Raw genomic sequence first — 21,839 nt, 5'->3', positions numbered from 1 at the left:
CATACACAATAGTAGAGATTCTTTTACCTGTCTTTATCTGTTGTAGACAGGTAAACAGTTGTATAAAATACTATCTGGAGTGATCTCATACAGATCTAGAAAAATACATATTATCTTATGTTAATATCAGTGTTAGTAACTTTGTATAAGTATAAATATCTACATCAGAACTTGTTATATCAGAAAGGGCTGTGTCAGTGAGTCAATGTATAACAATCCGGGACAATAATTGTAAAGATGGGCCAGGTGCTGTGAAGGTCAAGGTCAAGGTCAGCAACGTCATCCCATCATATAACAGTCAAACATAGGCCTTACAAGTGGGAGTATGAAGTAGAAATCAGCTTTTGAAAAATCAATAAGTCTTTCTATTGTATGTAGAATTTTATTTTCTTTCAGTGACTCTTGAGTAAGCTTGAAAAACAGATCAATTTGAATTCATGATTGACAAGTTTTTATGACAAACAAGTTTGGGGTCTTCAAAGACAGGTACTGTGGTAAATTATATGTGATCTTCAAAGACAGACAGATTTTGGTGAATACTGGTTGACTTAAGGAAGGCTATGAATTTCCATTGAAATTGAACTAGTCTGATGCTTTTAAGTTAAATCTAAGGCCCATAATATGATAAAGAGTTTTACTTTTTGTAACACTAAGTGAACTCCTGCCCTGTTAATTCCATTTAGATAAATATATACACTCTAGATCTGCTGACTTAAAATTACAAGTATATTGATTCCGACTTTCTGAAGCACTCTAAGATACTATATTGTGTCCTTGGTAGAAGTTTCTACAGATCAATACAGTATCACTAGCTTGCAATTAGTTAAACGGTCTTTCTCTGAGAACTGCAGTCTAAACAAAACCATGAGTGTTTTAAATAAAAAGCTTATATAAAGATTTGAAAGAATGGAGCTTTTAGTTTGCAATTTGTTTGCTGAATTTTCCTTCATCTTTCAATGTCACAGATCTGTATGTAAAATGTAACATTGTCAAGCATCTCAAGGACTTAGACTCAAAAGCAATTTGAAATGGAGGCTTAAATATTTGAATTGTTTTTAAATTATAGCTGAAATTCAAGTACAATGTACATACCTAATTTGTTGTGCCCTATTCCGAATTTGCATATTACAGAGTTGTCTGCACTTGCGGGTAGGTATTGATTGTGATGTCATGTGTTTGCGAGCGTAACGTCATACTTTTCTGAGAAAACGACGGGAATTGCGCTCACAAAATAATGACGTAACAATCGATACCTACCCGCAAGGGAGCTAACTCTGTAATATGCAAAGACAGAATATTCGACAGTTTTGGTCATGATATTGCACTTATTATATAAACTGATCTATATATATTTCTGTATAAATTGATGATGGCATCTAATGTCATGCTAGACTTACTTGTATATCTAAATTTTCAAACAAATTATTGTTCTTCTATTTCTGCATTCACATCTCTAAATAGTGATCTAAATCTATTAACATATTCATGAAGATTTAAATCAAAATAATTAACCTCAATGAAAAGTTGAACGGTTAAAGGCCTCATAAAAATATATTAATTTGAATAATTCAATTGTGTGTTGATAACAAGTTGAATAGAAACATTGTCAATGAAAAAAAAAGTCAGTGTGAACATTTTCCTAGGTGAAGTTCTAGGTGCTTATAATTACCTTTGTAATTTACATTAAGATATGTTGTGTCATCTGTTTTTTCTGACCACTTAATGAATACACAGAAAAGTTAATTAACGTCCAACAGGTATGAATGGTTCTAAACAATAGGATGTTACCTGTAATTTAACACAGAACACAGGTATATAATGTCATACCGTATCCTACAGACATACATTTATAAGACCCAGTTATATCTGGAATACAACCGCTAATATTACTTCTTTGACCCATGTCATGTTGTACAGTCATAGGTAGATTCGGGGACATCGGGAATAACCACACAGATATAAATCATTTCAATATTGTCTTTTCTCCTAAAATCAGTGTCGGATGTTTTTCTAGTAAAATTTTCATCTATTTTAGCCACATATGTGGTCTGGTACAAAAAGAAAGTGTTGTTGTAATTAAGACCTCAATTATTATTTTGTTTCACATTTTTTTGTGTACAATGGGCATTGCTGCATGGTAATGACTACCATTTAACATATACAGAATAAATGATATTGTTTTACTATATGCATTCAAATTTACTATATTATTTATAAATACAAAATAGAAAGAAATTGAAAGGAAAAGAAATCACTCAAAACTTTGCATAAGTTATGGCTGACTCCATTAAAATCCTTTATTTGTAACTAAATGATACTAATATATTATTGATAGTCTAGGAGAGTGACTTTAGAGTTACTTCCCCTGCTTAAAATATATAATTCAAACTTTACTTGAGTGTAACAAGATGAGTTTTTTTCATTAGTCATTCTGTGATCAAAAGATGGTATTATTAATGTTTTAATAAATGACAGAATATCTGTCATTAATTATTTGACTGGCAGCGACTTTTTCTGAGTTGACTGCTGAAACTTTAAGTTAATTTCCTATTAATTATGTGCAATATTTTGAATAGCAATACAATTTTTAGAGAAATTTATACTGTTAATACTTCATTTATTCACTTTCTGAACAAAAATCATAAAATGTTCATTTCCATTATACAGGTTGTCTTGCATTTCTTGGCAGTGTCCTAATTACGACAGGTTATTTAAATATAATCACGTCATGTAACATTGCAGCAACACATGCACAGTAAAATGAATTTTCATTCAAGTGTCAAAGGGGCAATTCACTCCCGCTAATTCTTTTACATAACCAAGAAGCAAAATATGGCATGTATTGTTCTACATTTCTTATGAAACATATAACATAAGATATTGACAAATTCCATGTCATTGTTTAGTATTTTAATTGATATCGTTGTAATTACAAATCGTTGATCAATACGATTAAGCAGGTACATTATGTACGCTGTACCAATTCACCAATATCCGAGCCAAAGTCACGCACGTTAAACAAATGAACTACATAACCACTGTGGAGGTGATATAATGATTTTTTAGGCAAGACAATTCACCTAATAAGGTAAACACACTTCTGTCAGAGCGATTTGAGCTGTTCTAGACAAAAGAAGCATAACTCTACGAGCAAGGGACTGGGTTCGGCATACAAGATATTAAACCACAATGTGTAATGGCGGACAGCGAGTGAGTTTGAACATTTCACACGCATTTCACCACCATGGGATTTTCTGACGTATCACAGTAAAACCGACTGATCTAATTTCCATTAGAACAGGGGGTTTTCCGATATAAATACAAATTTTAATGTTCGCGTAGAATGAATTGTCCCTTTAAGACAATGTTTAAAAAGCATGTATTCTTGCATTTGTTTTAGGGTTGTTACTTCATCTTAAGTCATCAATATAGATTTCCGACTTTGTATGTGTTATCAATAAACAATAAACATTTTATTTCCAGAAATATAGTGAGAACTTAAAGATATAAGCAGCCTCTAAAATGGTGAGAATAGAAATTCAAATTGAAAATGACTTTGATCACCAATAAGTTAAGTTAAGTATGACACTTATATAGCTGTCTGGTTATGGCTGTATATATATATATCAAACAAGATTGATATTAACGCTATCTGTCGATTTAGTCTAGGCGTCATATTTCAGTCAATAAAATTGCCAAATCATACTTACTATGTATCTATATTTATATAGTAGATGTATGGAAATTCTCCTGGTTACATCAACACAGTAAATCTAACTACATTGATACCAAACAGTTGATCAATTAAAACTGTCAATATGACCCATCAAGATTCAATTAAAATTACAATCAATGAAAATGTTGAGAAAGATATGTATTAAAAAATTCTATTTTTAGGACTTTTAATATGAAAGTACCGTATTTGACCCAATAAGCGCCAAGGGAACTATAATAAAAAAAATGAGGAGGAGCTTATAATTAATTGGACCTTATTTGGACTGGTCTTTCACAAAAAATATTGCATAAAGGAAGCCATATAAGATAAAGCTGATATAAAGGAATCAGTGGTTTCATATTTCAGTTTGCAGTTCCATTTGAGGCTTTAAAAAGAGGGGTGCTTAGACTGGTGCATTTGAGTCATATTCATTGTAGAAAGTTTCAGAAAAGTAGTAAATATCCTGTAAATTTTGCACAAATTAATTACAATGATGAATTAGAGCACTCACAATTATTGCTACAGCCTTGCAAAAAAAATCAATGTTTGAGGACAGTCTTATTTCATTGGAAAGTTTCTACGTGAAATGCTAGAATCATATGTGAATATTACTAAAAATATGTATATATACCTGTAATTGATCACCAATGGTGTTGTATATATTTATCATAGAGTGAATGGCAGAAGAAATATGTCAAATGTGACAGTGTTTACGGCAGAGGTCAGGCATATAAAACTAGGTCATGATTATCATAATGTACTTGTAGTATTTTACTGAACAGACTATATCCTGATGCAAAATGGATATCAGTGCATAAAGTAAGGGGGAAAAAAAGAAAAAAAATCAATCCTGTCAAGACTTTTTGACTATATCTGAAAGCATTGGAGGACATAAAATGCGGAAGTTCCGCATCTTCATATCCTGGCTTATATCCCATTAGTTTGGTGGGTTTTTTTTTATCTAAGACTCTTGACTTCTCTAGCTCCACTTAACCTACCATGGCATGTTCTTCCTGTCGAACAGACAATACTGAATGATGCAAAATGGCTATCAGTGCATATCCTGGTTTTGAAACCCATTAGCAGGGCATTTTCAAAGTAATGACCATAACGTTTTTTTTCCCAAGACTCTTGACCCTCTAAGCTCCACCATTGACCATGGTGTACTTAAAATATTGATTACCAAATTTCCTGTTGCAAAATGGATATCAGTTCATGTATCTCATCTGAAACTCAACTCAAGTGAGGCATTTGCAACTTGTAAAGACCATAGGTTAGCATTTTGTATCCAAGAACTAATCCTCCTCAACCTGGCATGTCTTTAACTGACCAAGACTGTTATAATCTAAACTTAATTATTAGAGTATGATAATTTTGACAGAGATGTGTTTTTTATTCACTCAAGAAATTTAGCCTATCTATCGAACTGAGGAGTCCTAGCAGGGAGAAAGATTTGCATCGTCCCATCTAAATCATACACAGCTGGTCTCTTGAATGTCTTTTGTAAAACGTTTTAAGATAAAAGGTAGAAGAAACTGCTAGTGAGTTGTCCCAAAGACTTTATCATATATATAATGTACCTAATCATATCACAAGTGTAAAACTAACCTACTTTAGCCAATTATATTATTAGTTTTCATGTCACATAGTAGAAAACACATGTTTAGATTCCATGCTGATTGCGGCAAAAACTATGTCTGGGATTTCCTGTTGAATTAAGTCAAATGAAGGAAACATATTTGTATCTATATAATATACATGACTCTACATACTTCCTACAATTTCTAAAATTATCTTAAAGGAAATAAATAAACTAAAACGAAATATTTTAGACTTTTTTGAAGTTTAATTTTGTATTCTTCCATTTGTGAATTAGTTCGTAGATTGCAAATCAGTTAATGGACATTTCGTCTGCTTGATTTAAAACATGACAATTATTTATAACGAGACAGTTGTAGGGTCCTGACGGAACCATGATGTAGCAATACTGTACCTATATATCTGTCACAATGCTTTCCTGTATATGGTTACCGCTGGCCCGGTGCCAAGCTAGGAAGAGCTGAAGAATTGATGCTGTGAAATTAATGTGTTATACAAGCCTGATTAACAAAGGATTGAGTCGGCACAGATGTCACTTCATCAGCTTATCAACATACTTTTTATACCTTGTATAAGATATATTGTCCAGCATGAATCACAACTAGTTAATTAATCATTTGAAAACGCATCATGCAACACAATTAATTACAATATTTGTTTGAAAACGGAAGAACATGTAGCAGAGGGTCTTTTGTTGTATTTAAAAAAAAAAAAAAAAATAGTGTCAACATTCTGTGATACATTCCTAACTTTATTAAGCTCTTGGTTAAATATCCTTTCTCAACTTGGTACCCTAGTGCTTATATTTTAGTACATTTGTACTGTGAACCTTATTGACCCACAAGAAAGAATTTGAGCAAACATTTTCTGGTTCAAACCGCGATACACACGTTTCAAATCGTATATTTCAGAAAGTTCTAAGATTGAATTGAAGCTTTCTTTTTCAAAGAGAGTGATTTCTTAGCATAATGGCATTTTGTTCGTTAAAGCAGCTCAAAATTTCAAAATGTAGTTGTTTAAGCATCTATTCAAGACTTTTATTAGAAGGGGTAAATCGTAATCCAACATTCCAGACCTTTATTTAAAGGCTTGATTCCAATCTTCCAGACCTGCATTTGAAGGCTTTGAATCCAACCTTTCAGATCTTTATTAGAAGGCTTGATTCCAACCTTCCAGACCTTATTAGAAGGCTTTGAATCCAACCTTCCAGACCTTTATTAGAGGGTTTGATTTCAACCTTCCAGATCTTTATGAGAAGGCTTGATTCCAACATTCCAGACCTTTATTAGAAGGCTTTGATTCCAACATTCCAGACCTTTATTAGAAGGCTTTGATTCCAATCTTCCAGACCTTTATTAGAAGGCTTTGATTCCAACCTTCCAGACCTTTATTAGAAGGCTTTGATTCCAACCTTCCAGACCTGTATTAGAAGGCTTTGATTCCAACCTTCCAGACCTGTATTAGAAGGCTTTGATTCCAACCTTCCAGACCTGTATTAGAAGGCTTTGATTCCAACCTTCCAGACCTGTATTAGAAGGCTTTGATTCCAACCTTCCAGACCTGTATTAGAAGGCTTTGATTCCAACCTTCCAGACCTGTATTAGAAGGCTTTGATTCCAACCTTCCAGACCTGTATTAGAAGGCTTTGCTTTGATTCCAACCTTCCAGACCTGTATTAGAAGGCTTTGATTCCAACCTTCCAGACCTGTATTAGAAGGCTTTGATTCCAACCTTCCAGACCTGTATTAGAAGGCTTTGATTCCAACCTTCCAGACCTTTATTAGAAGGCTTTGATTCCAACCTTCCAGACCTTAATTAGAAGGCTTTGATTCTAACATTCCAGACCTTTACTAGAAGACTGGTACCAACCTTCCAGACCTTTATTAGAAGACTTGATTCTAACATTCCAGACCTTTATTAGAAGGCTTGATTCCAATCTTCCAGACCTGTATTAGAAGACTTGATTCTAACATTCCAGACCTTTATTAGAAGGCTTGATTCCAATCTTCCAGACCTGTATTAGAAGACTTGATTCTAACATTCCAGACCTTTATTAGAAGGCTTGATTCCAATCTTCCAGACCTTTATTAGAAGGCTTGATTCCAATCTTCCAGACCTTTATTAGAAGGCTTGATTCCAATCTTCCAGACCTTTATTAGAAGGCTTGATTCCAATCTTCCAGACCTTTATTAGAAGGCTTGATTCCAATCTTCCAGACCTTTATTAGAAGGCTTGATTCCAATCTTCCAGACCTTTATTAGAAGGCTTGATTCCGATCGTCCAGACCTTTATTAGAAGGCTTGATTCCAATCTTCCAGACCTTTATTAGAAGGCTTGATTCCAATCTTCCAGACCTGTATTAGAAGACTTGATTCTAACATTCCAGACCTTTATTAGAAGGCTTGATTCCAATCTGCCATACCTTTATTAGAAGGCTTTGAATCCAATCTTCCAGACCTTTATAAGAAGGCTTGATTCCAACATTCCAGACCTTTATTTGAAGGCTTTAATTCAAACCTTCCAAACCTTTATAAGAAGGCTTTGAATCCAACTAACTTTCCAGACCTATATTAGAAGGCTTGATTCCAACCTTCCAGACCTTTGTTAGAAGGCTTGATTCCAATCTTCCAGACCTGTATTAGAAGACTTGATTCTAACATTCCAGACCTTTATTAGAAGGCTTGATTCCAATCTGCCATACCTTTATTAGAAGGCTTTGAATCCAACCTTCCAGACCTTTATAAGAAGGCTTGATTCCAACATTCCAGACCTTTATTTGAAGGCTTTAATTCAAACCTTCCAGACCTTTATAAGAAGGCTTTGAATCCAACTAACTTTCCAGACCTATATTAGAAGGCTTGATTCCAACCTTCCAGACCTTTGTTAGAAGGCTTGATTCCAATCTTCCAGACCTGTATTAGAAGACTTGATTCTAACATTCCAGACCTTTATTAAAAGGCTTTGATTCCAACCTTCCAGACCATTATTAGTAGGCTTGAATCCAACTTTCAAGACCTTAATTAGAAGTCTTTGATTCCAACCTTTTACTCGTTTACTACAAGGGACTAATTTCAGCCATGGTAACCTTTAAATGAGAAAGGTCATATTACAAACGTTCCATAATTTCCTCAATATTTAAACCATCGAATTTATTGCAGCTCTCATATACGACGAAGAAATTATCTTGAAGTCACGGTTTTTTAGCCCACCATCATCAGATGGTGGGCTATTCAAATCGCTTTTTGTCCGTGGTCCGTCCGTCCTTCCGTCCGTCCGTCCGTTAACAATTCTTGTTATCGCTATTTCTCAGAAAGCACTGAAGGGATCTTTCTCAAATTTCATATGTAGGTTCCCCTAGGGCCCTAGTTGTGCATATTGCATTTTGGGACCAATCGGTTAACAAGATGGCCGCCAGGCAGCCATCTTGGATTTTGATACTTAAAGTTTGTTATCGCTATTTCTCAGAAAGTACTGAAGAGATCTTTCTCAAATTTTCATATGTAGGTTCCCCCTAGGGCCCTAGTTGTGCATATTGCATTTTGGGACCAATCGGTCAACAAGATGGCCGCAAGGCAGCCATCTTGGATTTTGATACTTTAAAGTTTGTTATCGCTATTTCTCAGAAAGTACTGAAGGGATCTTTCTCAAATTTCATATGTAGGTTCCCCTAGGGCCCTAGTTGTGCATATTGCATTTTGGGACTAATCGGTTAACAAGATGGCCGCCAGGCAGCCATCTTGGATTTTAATACTTATACTTAAAGTTTGTTATCGCTATTTCTCAGAAAGTACTGAAGGGATCTTTCTCAAATTTCATATGTAGGTTCCCCTAGGGCCCTAGTTGTGCATATTGCATTTTGGGACCAATCGGTTAACAAGATGGCCGCCAGGCAGCCATCTTGGATTTTAATACTTAAAGTTTGTTATCGCTATTTCTCAGAAAGTACTGAAGGGATCTTTCTCAAATTTCATATGTAGGTTCCCCTAGGGCCCTAGTTGTGCATAATGCGTTTTTGGATCGATCGGTCAACAAAATGGCCACCAGGCAGCCATCTTGGATTTTGATAGTTAAAGATTAATATCGCTATTTCTCACAAAGTACTGAAGGGATCTTTCTCATATTTCATATGTAGGTTTCCCTAGGGCTCTTGTTGTGCATAATGCGTTTTTGGATCGATCGGTCAACAAAATGGCCGCCAGGCTGCCATCTTGGAATTTGATAGTTAAAGTTTGTTATCGCTATTTCTCACAAAGTACTGAAGGGATCTTTCTCATATTTCATATGTAGGTTTCCCTAGGGCTCTTGTTGTGCATAATGCGTTTTTGGATCGATCGGTCAACAAAATGGCCGCCAGGCTGCCATCTTGGAATTTGATAGTTAAAGTTTGTTATCACTATTTCTCAGAAAGTATTGAATGAATCTGTCTCAAATTTCATATATAGGTTCCTCTATGGCCCTAGTTGTGCATATTTCGATTTGGGACCGATCGATTTACAAGATGGCCGCCAAGGAGCCATCTTGGATTTTGATAGTTGAAGTTTGTTACTGCTATTTCTCAGAAAGTACTGAAGCGATCTGTCTCAAATTTTATATGTAGTATGTTTGCAAAAGTTTGAAAAGCAGAGAAAAGATCCCTCTTTCCATTGTCAGACATAGATCATTCTTTGGTGGGCGCCAAGATCCCTCTGGGATCTCTTGTTTTATCTGAAACTCCTATCTTTGAGGGATCGCATCTCTATTTCATAATTTTCCTACATTAGAACAATATGGACTTATCTGTATATAAGTCTCAAACATATATAATCATTGGGTGGGGTTTATACATATAGTATAAGTCCCATTAAGCCCTACAGGCCGACGCCCATATAGGTACTTTATTTACTATCACACTTAAGGCGATTGTGACAGTAAAGAAATGATAGACAACATTGAATGTAAGCTTGTATGATCAGACTTAACTCTCCAGTAATGTATATACCACCCATAAATCAGTGAATTAATCATAAAGCCGGGTCACAAACACCTCCTTGTTAATGACACCAATAAGTCATTAGTGCTGTTATTACTACTTATATAGGATCTGTGTGTGACTGACCTTTTAGTCCTCTTCATAATAACAATACAACCCTGAATCTAGGTCAGTAGTAGGACATAAACTGCTTAACTTTTAATTAGAGAAAGGACATATTGGCTGAATGATATTCTCGCCCTCTCAATAACATTGTACTAGCGTGCACATCTATTACTTGTACATAGTATAGTCAAAGGCATATAGTTGGCGGTATTGTATTGACAAAACAGTTCATGGTCAGATAAGGATACAAGTCAAACGTTCCTGGCCTTCTTGAAGGCATATTCCACGAATCCGTCACTTGTTTTTAGTTCCCGGCCAGTTTTCTATTCTGAGTCAAGTCGATTTGTGCTCCTCTAAGGAGATAAGTCTTCCTACAGATCTTTCGGCTCATTAACAAATCGAGTGACTGGAAGTTATATTCTAAAGAAGAGGGTAAATCGATAATGCTCTAAGTATAATCTATCATGAACATAGAGAATATTGTATATACAATATAACTTATCAAAACCCTGTCTAGTCAGACTTAGTTATGCAGCATTTTCCTATTGAGTACAGTAATTAAAACTTGTATAATCCGGAAACCTGTCTATACCTGGCAAATATGATGGACCCACTTGCAATAAAATGCGGTTAAGGATGTACTCCTCTGAGAATTCAATTTTTTTTACTCATATAGATTTTTTGGAAATAGGAGTCCATACCATAAAAGAAAATGGAAGAAAAAATATTTGTCTGTGTGCTCGTTTTTGAGCTATTGTCACTCAAAGATACCTATTTGACAAAATATTGATTTTATGGGAATTTTGCCGTTTTGACCACATACACAAGAGATTAAAGCCATACTTTTCTAATTAGATATTTGATATGTATGGATGTTTGCAAAATTCATTTTCCTGTAGTATTCTTTAAAAATATACCAGTTTTGATTAATAAGACTAATATTTTTTCTCAGAATAACAACATATGCTACCCCTACCCCTTAATTTTGGGCTACAAAATGCATCATTTTCAGCCATTTTTGCCAAATCCAACCCTTTATGGAAAAAGTTCTGGTATTATACTTTTGTTAATATTTAGCTTATTAATAGGGAATGGGTAGTTCTTTCTAAATTAGGCAGAAAAATGTGTGGGGGGGGGATTTGTGATTTTTCAGTATTTTAGAGTAAAAAATAAAAGTGCTCAAACTAGCATTAGATATAAAAATAAAGTGACAAAAGCCTATCATTTCACGCATTAATGCGCATTATTTTAATTACCACGAACCTAGTAAAGATTTACAGCAAAAATTTGCTCGATACAGCTAAAATGCTGGCGCAGTAATAATTTAAGTAAAACAACTTCAGTAAAAATGTTAAAACTGTCGCTCTACTCAAAGCGAAAAAAGACACTATTTCAAAATGGCCGCCAAATGGGCCATTCCTTTAATTCCTTGTATATTTTTGTTTTACTAAAAATAGAAATGTAATTTTTTTTTACTAAATTTGCATCTGGCAACTTGCAACAGATATTGATAAATAGTATTTGAAAAACTTCAACGGGACAGAAACCCCAGAAGAATAAATCCATAAGACAAGTTCTTCTGCATTCTATATATTTCCAGTGTCCGTTGCTGGTTATGATTTATGGGTTTTCGTAAGTCTGTACACACCACTGTCTGCTGACAGGCCCTATTCCTCAGTAGGTCAGCGAGACTAAATGTGTAGTCTTCCATGTAATGGGAAGGTCATATGGTTAGTTGTGCTGAAAGAAGGAGGGGAACTAATGACAAGTTTTATCAGTGGCTACTCAACAGCCATAATTCATTTATGGATATATATAGCCTTGTGATATATACAGACTGACCCTGACCCCATTACTAAGCCCAATTATGATTTAGACTAACATTAATAGATGAATGGCGTTGACGCTAGAATAATCTTGATAGCTTTACAATTTAGCTAATTTAGCAATTTTATTCACAATTCTGTATTTTAATATTACAGAATGATATCCCTTGTGGGTTGATATTGATCTTTACGTCATGTGGTTGTGTGCATAACGTCATAATTTTTCGGAGAACACATATCATGTACACACATTGATGACGTAACAATCGATTCGTACCGGAAATAGCAGATCACTTTATAATGAACAATTGCAGAAAATTCTTTTAAAATATTCTTAGCCTCATTATACTTGTGTGTACATGTACATTATTGTAAACCAGTTTATTGTTTTGGTGACTTAATCTTTACGTTTTTTTTGTATTTTTGTTCTGGCGATTAAATTTTGGAATGTACGATTCAAAAGTATTTCCGTTATTAAAACTGTATGGAAAAGAAAGATTTTCGTGAAATCAGATCACCGTCGAAATATGGAAAAATTGAGTTGTTTTACGATAAGCATAGCTCATATATACACCAATTCTTATGTTCAGCTAATCATCTCGTGTTTTTTTCTTCATAATACTACTTTAGTATACATTATGCCATGCATTCACAACATTAGTCATATGCTACAAACAGGATTGAAAGTTGCATTTTACTGATATTTTGTATTTGTCAATGTATGATTTGTTTTCATTGAAGTATCTAAAACAGCATCATACTTTTCGATATTTTGACTGAATGCTTATTGAAGTTTTGTTCTCTCATTTTAGGACGAGTCCTCAGTAGTGACTGGAAGTTGATCAACGAAGGATGAAGCATAATACTGACCATGCAGGGAAAGAGCAAAGCAATAGGCGATCAACTAAGGATGAACTGGACACGCTATCATTGGAAGGGTAAAAAGTGCTGTAAACGTAGTGACTTGTGGTCAGGGAATTTGCATTGACAATTTGTATACCTTTAGGCCTTGAGATGTAAGATGACACATATACCGTGTAACTCCTGTGGTTATGATAAGGAAATAAATGTTCTGCATACATACCTGTGAGTTTGACCGTAAGCTATGGCCAGAGAACATTGACTTTCAGCTGTGTGCTAAAGGACATATTGAGGCAACTGACCACATAAATACAGTCATGATACTTAAGGTAGCTGATACATTGACCACAGGAAGAAACAGTGAAATAGCATGACAATAGGCTTTTGTTATCTATCTATCTGACCACAGCGGAAGGTATACGATTGACATTCACACCTCAGCATAGATGTGTTCATTATAAGCTACAATGACGTCTGTGCTTGTTCCTGGAATCTCCAATGTTGGGTACAACTGATCATTATGGTTTTTCATTAGAAGTGCCAGTGTAAATACTTTATATTTTATGGGAATATTTTCTGGATTTCAGCCAGATGGAAGCCAAAAGGCGAATTTCAGAGAGACTGTAGAAATTCATGTGGCAATTTGTGTGATGATTTCCTTGAGTAAATTACCTTATATAGATTTTATGATGTTCAAGTTGATGTGATATTTTCCCATGGTTTTTTTTCTACTTCAATGTTGATATTAATTTATATATAATGTGTCTAATTAATTGGATTACTGTAAATATGTAATGTATGTTGGACCTATCACCATATACAAATACCACAGACATTTCCACGTGAGGTTATTTTGATGACCCTGATAAGCCCGTTACCAAATACGGAGGTTTTGAGATACCAAAACGACGTGGCTAAAGTACGATTTATAGGCTAATAGTCCCACCTTCCAGTTCTTGTGACGTCACAAAAATCATGGCAAAATATGACGTCACAAAAAGATGTGACTAAACGACGGTAAATTGTACTTTACCCACGTCGTTTTTATACCTCGAAACTGAATATTGTGCGTACTATAACCAAGATGTCGCTTTTGAAATGTTTTAGGAATAAAACCAATTATATGGTAGAAAGACATGAAATTAACATATAATTTCCCTCACAGAAATGTCCATGTTCATATCGTAAGTTTTGTGATATTTTATCTGTAAAAATTGACTTTTTTCTTTAGTAAATCTTGAATTTTGAGTGACCATTTTTGGACATGTACAATGTATAGTACACGATATTTGTAATACTTCGACAAAAAACTCGTACAAGTTGAAACCAAATTATTGTAGAATCATTTTTAACATCAGTTTGTATTTTGTTTGGACGACTTTTTATTACTTCTCATGACCTCATGGCACAATGATATGACCTCATGTTTTCGCCAATAGTAAACGATTTTACATTCAATGTCATCAACCAATCAAAACGTTTTTACGTAGAATCCATGCAAAAGTGTCATTTTTTAACGAACAACAAAATGATAATTCCATGTGTAAGTAAACTGACGAAATGACCTGTGTTTTAGTGAGTTGAGTTTGTACTAATCTGGACTGACATAGGAGGGCAATTTTATTTCATTATAAATATTACACCTAAAAGTCTAACATTATCTACATCTTACTGTATAGTTGCTTTTATTCGCGTTTTTAATTTCGCTAAATTTGCGGATCATATTATATACTGTAAACCAACGTTTCGTTCGATGAGGTAATTTTGCGTTTCCATAACAAATTTATATTTTCGATTTTCTCGATTTATATCCATCATTTAAACGTTTAATGGTACTACTTCTCAGCGACTGTTTTGTTTGGCGACTTATAATGACCCACAACATTTTATCCCTCGTGAAAACCAGTTGGTTTACGGTAAAAGATATGTAATGATTTCTATGCTATAGATACGTTTTCCAATATCAACACTATCATTCATTTAAGTACACATTTTTAAAGCACATTTTTAGCTAATTTTCAAAACAACATGACAAAGGTATACATTATACGTGAAACCAGATATTGTGTTTACCTGTACGTGAGGGCTGATTGCCACGTGTATTCTGTTAGCTGATTGTCTTACCCTTTTCTTCACTACTGATCACAGCTTAGTATTTATGACGGCCTACTGTTTAAGAGCCTAACTAAAATAAGATGACAGCAAGCTACCTCTCCTTTAAATCATATGTCCTATTGTTTACGTCTGTCGTTTATATAACATATCTCCGTCTGTTTCTCAGCTGAAAAAGACGTGGTGTCATGTGAGCAAAAATAATCATAAGTCAAAAAAGCAGTTTCATGTCAACATTGTTCTTTATGAAATTCGTCACTGGAAAACTTGGCTTACATGTGAAATAGCACATTCCCATTCAACAGTTATATAAATGGTACACGATAATTCTTACACTTCACCAGTATTTTTACATCCGGGATCCTTTAGTTATTTCCTGGTGAGATTATCGGAAAGATAATTTCGTCATGTAAACATTTATATTGGAGCTATTACTCTTTCTCGAAATTAGTTCTACCCTGTCGTTTTAATGTTTAATTACTCTCTAATCTTTACCTCGATCCTTCTAGATTTGATCTATAAGGTATAATCTAGAATATTTCCTGACGAAATGATTATTATGATTTAGTGGACATAACCCGCGGGAAAACTCATGCTATTCGTTATGTATTTATTGCAGTAGTAATAAGGTTTAAACTGCATGGGTCCGAGTCTTTTGTAAAATTAGTGTTTGTCAATGTCGCATTGAAAAATAACTTTAAGAAAAAATGTGTTGAAATGTTACATTTTACACCATGACACTTAACATGTCTACTGTTTCTTTTTCCTTCGCTTGGAATACAGCCAAAAAACATAACACGCCATCCTTTTGAAGAACATCAAATGCTATCTCAAAAATCGCTGTGTTAGTATTAATTCAAATGCGGCCATGTGTTAAGTTGAAAGACGACCTTTTCGATGTTTTCAATGACTGCTTGCAAATATGCAAATGGTTTTCGCATTACCTATATAATATGAACGCTGTGAATAGCTAATGATCATGTCTATAGAAACATGGTACAGGTAGACTTCTGTAACCGTCTTTGCTTATGTAACATCTTGTGTATTGAGGCACAGAAAGTAGTTCCTCATACATAATTACGCATAGACGTGGCGTTTCTGATACTCCTTATCAGTCTAGTTCCTTTTATACATTAAACAATCTTCCTCCACTATAACAATTTGACGCCGGATGTATGCAGAAAGGACATGATTATAGGGACAACAATTTTGATAATAGGTATACAAAAATCTTTTCTTTTAAAACATTGTATGGCGTTAATGTCCAGCTAGGGTGATCGGGTGGTGTAGTGGTTACGCCACTCGCCTTTCACCTAGCCGGCCGGGGTTCAATACCCGGCACGGACGTGAAAAGGTTAGGGGTCACCTGCCCGATCACGTGGGTTTTCTCCGGGCACTCCGATTCCTCCCACACTAAAATCCCTCACGCGCTTACATCCGGGCCATCGAGAGTGATTTGCATAAGTTGTATAACTTGTTTCGTAATCGATGTAAACTATATAAAGTTTATATTTATATTATATTTAATGTCCAGCTAAGTTCACACATTTTTCGATACGTACCATTAGATTTAGCATTTTGACAGAAAACGTTCGTCCAATTAAAGCCCATTTCTTCAAACAAATCATCGGGATATTTGACTTGTTTAGTCAGATCATATTTTTTTCTTGACTGCATTAGGATATAGGATTTAGGGATTGGTACATGCTGTTGTATTATTGGACAGGTACAAATGTTCTGAGTCTGTTATCAGTTAACCCTGAGTGAACTTTAAGTATCAAGTCATCAGTATACATATTATCGTGGTGTTCATATTTTTGTTTTGTTTTGTGATACTTTAAGATGTACATTAAACTAAATATTTTCGTTTTCCTTTGCATGAATCGACTATAAGTGGTGCACAACTTAGGTTTCGATTTCGATCATAAAATAACAACGCTCAATTATGGATTTATATTTAATTTCTCTCTTCTCTTAATTCTATCATATAAAATTACATTGAGATAAATAAAATTTCAAAGATTTCGAAATATTCTCTGGTTACTATCGAAATATTTCGAAATATTCTCTGGTTACTATATACGTAGCTTATTATTTATTTACTGTTACAATAAATCTATCTGACCAATGATACGAAACGTAGGTATCTAAAATTATCTTAGAATATCTACAGCAACTTTACGATATGGCATATAGAACTGATCCATGACACTATACTTTTAACAAATTAAATATGTATATGTTGTATGATACTATGAAAGATTTACAATTATCGGTAACCGTTATATGTATCATACACTCAGAAGAACATAGACATTAAATATATATTTCCATTTTGATCGTCATACAATGAATGCATCCTAACACCAGGTATGAATGATTGAATTGTATTGTATACATTTATATTTATTTTGTTTTAAGACGTGGACAAATCCATTTTGTATATTCAAAAATTTTAACCTAATTAAGATTATTTAAAGTATATTTTGTAAAAGAATGAATACTATGTAACAGGTTATAATATGTCTGCTATCGTCTGCTCAATTTTAATGTTTGTAGATAATATAATAATACGAGAATTTAAATATTTGTCGATACGATCTCCCTTTACCATAAATATTAATACTATAGTTAATTCATCTTGGCGTACTTTATCGCAGAACCTTATTTAGACCGAAGATTTGTTCGAAACAGTGATATTTACATCGAAAACACCAGTAACTAAAATATGCATGTGCATATAATATTAAAAAAATATTACTTCGTGTTAGCGAACATTCACTTGATCTGTTACAGTGTAAACTGTCCTCAAATTAACCAATAAAGCTGTAATAGATATTTTAAGAAAACTTTGTCAATGTTCGCTACCAAGCGTTACCTGTGCCATTGTAGAATTGAGAAGATAGGAAATATTTGGGTGTATGTGGACACTCCGGATACTTTGTCGTCGGTTTACTTCCTTGTAACATTCCTTTATACTCCCAAGATGAGATAATTTAATATACAGTGAATTTAACTATTCAAAGCACCCCTTGTGTCTATATACTGTATATAAACATCTTTCAGAGCATACGCATGCACAGAACAATGGTAATAAGAGTGATTTTTTAAAGATTTTTTTAAACAGAGTTATAAAATTCAGAAACGTTATGGCTACTCTATTATGATTTAATCTTGCCTGTTGTAGACAAATTTCGGTGGGCATTCCTTCAAAAACCGAAAAAAGTTATCTAAAGTTCACATTCGCTCTGCCTGTTATAGCGTTTATGCTCATATCGAGTCTAGAAATAACTACAGCGCGTTTCCACAATCGGTTCAAGATAGGTAATGCCAAAAATAACGGACAAATTAGTTTACACAAGATACGGTGCGTCTTGGCGAGTATCCATTCAGTTACAGAGTCGTTAAAGGAAATTGCGATAAAGATACACTTACACGATTCAAACACTCGAGATAAAGGTCACTGAAACTGTTTGTATACAAAGTTCTATATATTACATTATGATGATGCATGATGGGATGTCGTTTTTTCAGCGACAACATTAATTAAGGTTTTGTTTTATATATGTAAATAACTATTTAATTACGACTTCAGATTAAAAACACGTGTTTTACCCGGTATTTGAGCACCAGAATAATTAGGATCTCCATTCTACTGTACCAGTTATAGACAGGATGTATGTATATCATGTACAGATGTAGATAATGAATTTTCTGTATTTATTTTTATGAACCATATTGTGAGTATGACCTAATTATAGCAGATAACCGTGCTTATCTCAGAAACAGTTGATTGTCTTTTGTTTTAATGATGCTCTATTGTAATAAATTGTTTGTGTACAGATATTGATATTTCGTACTGATGTACGCACGTAAATTGTGATTAAATTTCATTTTTAATTGAGTTTAAATCTGTCACAAATTGTAAACATTGTACTTAGTTAACGTTGTAGGGATCACCCTGTAATTAGATCATTATATAAACACATTTGTATATTTCTTATCAAGATAATATCATATTCAATATTTGAAACATCAGCCATCTTGTGCAATATTCTTCTGTCATGTCTGCCAATAAGATGTTACGTTATATTTTCATTATTGACCAATCAAATGGTATGTTATATTTTGTAATGTATATATTGACCAATTGTTTTGTTAATTTGCGTTAAATTTGTTGTTGGTTTATCTTGCTATATATATATGTTATATTTAATTACCATTATAAGAAAACCTATAATATAATTATTATTAATATCAACGCATCACAAATCGTCTAAGTACAATTATACAAAAATATTTCTGTGCGTGTTTGAGTTTGCAGTATCAATTAAGGGCATAGAACCAGCATTGATGTTAGACATAATGGTTTCAAAGATCTCCTGAGACGTGTCTGTCTGTAATGGAAGGAAATACCCGGTAGGATCTATGTGGTTTTAATTTCGTCTTTGCATATCACAGAGTTATCTCCCTCGCGTGTATCCGTTGTGACGTCATTATTTTGTGATAGAGACTCACGTCCTTTTTTATTTTCCCTGAAAAGTATGACGTTACACACGCAAAAACATTTTAATCAATACCTTCCCGCATGGGCAAATAACTCTGTAATTAGCAAATACAGACCAGGAATAAGACCAGCGTATTTATATGTTATTTTGTATTACATTTTGTACATAGGATGAAATAATATCCTCATGTAACATAGGATTTAAGAAAGGAGGACGTATCATTATATCATACATGCAGATTTATTTGTATTTAAGCAAGCCATACCAAGATTTGTTCTGCTATTTTTGTTGTTTTAATTGTACTGTTATCAATCAGTTTTAATGTATGTAAAGAGACATCTGGAGTTTAAATACCATTTATGTCATGACCTAAACCTCAAAATTTAAAAAAAAAACCTTTTTCTGTAGTAATTTAAAACAATAAAGGAATTTCAAATTAAAAACAATCTTCATAGGAAAGCATTACATAAGTTAAGGAAATTATTTTCTTAGCCTTTTTAACTCTTTCTTTGGGGATTGTTTGTTAAGTCATTTCAGGAAAGGAATGTTAGTGACACCGGGACCTGATTTAGACATTAAAAATACATAACAATCAACAGCTATAGAAAAGTTGTGAAAGTTTGTGACTAAGTTAAGGGGGGCATTATTCATGTTTAAGCCTATCAGCTAGCAGAACTACGTTTTATATATTTTCAATACATTCCCAGCAGACATTGGGTAAGGGTTTTTCCTAGAAGGAATAAGTTTTTGATTTTATACTTTTTCACGAATGTTTGTACTTCTCCATAAGTAAGATCATATAGATTACAGCTGTGTGACTTTTTTCATTGATTTATCTGATAATGTTTTGTAACAATGAATTTTGTCAACCCCAAGTCGTCATATTTAGGAATCTAGTATCATTGAGATGTTCAAAAGAGCTACAACGTAAGGGATTGAACCCGGATTCAAGGGAGACAATCCCGGAGGCAGTGCTATATGTTTGTGACACACACGTTTTATCTTTTGATCTGAACCAGTGGTTTTATTTCGAGCCTAGATGCACTTAAGTCCATGATTTTATGTAGATCAATGTCCAGAGCATATACTCTTTAGGTGGAAGTCACGTTACCTTTATTTTTTTTTAAATAAAAGAAAACCAGTTTCCAGCTGACCATGTGACTCCGCATGTATGAATGAGTGTTTGTCTCATTCAAAGAATTTGTTATCTTGGCTCATCGCTATATCTATTCCATTGTTTACATATTTACCTATTAAAATGACATAATCTCAACAACGGCTTTGTATGTGTTATCTATGATTGAGCCCGTCATGCTACAAAAGAGGAAACGATAGAGAGTAGTCCTACCGGTTTATACAAAGATAAAAATACACTGTAGTTACAAAAGTAGCTAAACATGAGACAATTCAGATATAAAAAAACTAAAATATTCATTTGAATTTAAGGGTTTAAATAAAATTTGTTAAGAGATATGAAAAAATCATAATGTAGCTTAAATAAACTGCAATGATGAGAGTATGCTCTTAATTTTGTGTTATATTTCCATAATAAAAATCTCAGTTATACCTTACCATACAATAATACAATGAATATTCAAATTTAGAGACTCTTTTCTCCCATATGTCTGTCGTTTTATTAGCCAATCAGATGCAACGTTATAAACGGCGACATAATTTTTAAGTTGTGATGTATAGATTTTGCTCCAATGAAACTATTGGAAAACATATAGAAAATAAGTCATTGTGTAATGCTTACTTTAAATTGTGTAGAGATGATAAAATCAGTAACTAGGGAAGAGAAAGCGTTCTTATTCGTCGACGATTCCGCCATGAAACTACGTCGAATCTAAGACCAGGCGCAAAAATAAGTGGATCCAGTTTGGTACCATTGTAACATAGGAAGATAGATAACTCTTGTTAAAATAAACCGAATGAAGCATGGACAATATTTGTCGATATGAAGATCGAATGTACAACAATTATCACTACTATTTGATGCTCTTTCACATCAATTCGAACCTTAAAGGCCTTTAGGGTTTTTGACTCCAGTATTGCCAACTCATCATATTTCCCTAGGTCGACTCTGGGTTTAGACATTTTAGGATATACATGACCCGATTGACCCATCTAAAAATCAGATAACT

General features: G+C 33.8%; 1 protein-coding gene across 1 annotated transcript in view; it reads left to right on the top strand.

Annotated features, from left to right (window-relative positions):
* LOC138307672 (protein FAM43A-like) overlaps positions 1-15,667 on the top strand; it is a 35,546-nt gene extending 19,879 nt beyond the window's left edge. The window contains exon 2 of the mRNA XM_069248492.1: positions 13,027-15,667. The gene's annotated coding sequence lies outside the window, so the exon portion shown is untranslated. The remainder of the gene's footprint in view (positions 1-13,026) is intronic.
* The last annotated feature ends 6,172 nt before the right edge of the window (positions 15,668-21,839 follow it).

Source organism: Argopecten irradians, chromosome 14, assembly GCF_041381155.1.
Source record: "Argopecten irradians isolate NY chromosome 14, Ai_NY, whole genome shotgun sequence".
Classification (NCBI taxonomy): Eukaryota; Metazoa; Mollusca; class Bivalvia; order Pectinida; family Pectinidae; genus Argopecten; species Argopecten irradians.
The sequence above is the reverse complement of the archived record's forward strand: the minus strand, read 5'-3'. Positions and strand labels throughout refer to the sequence as shown.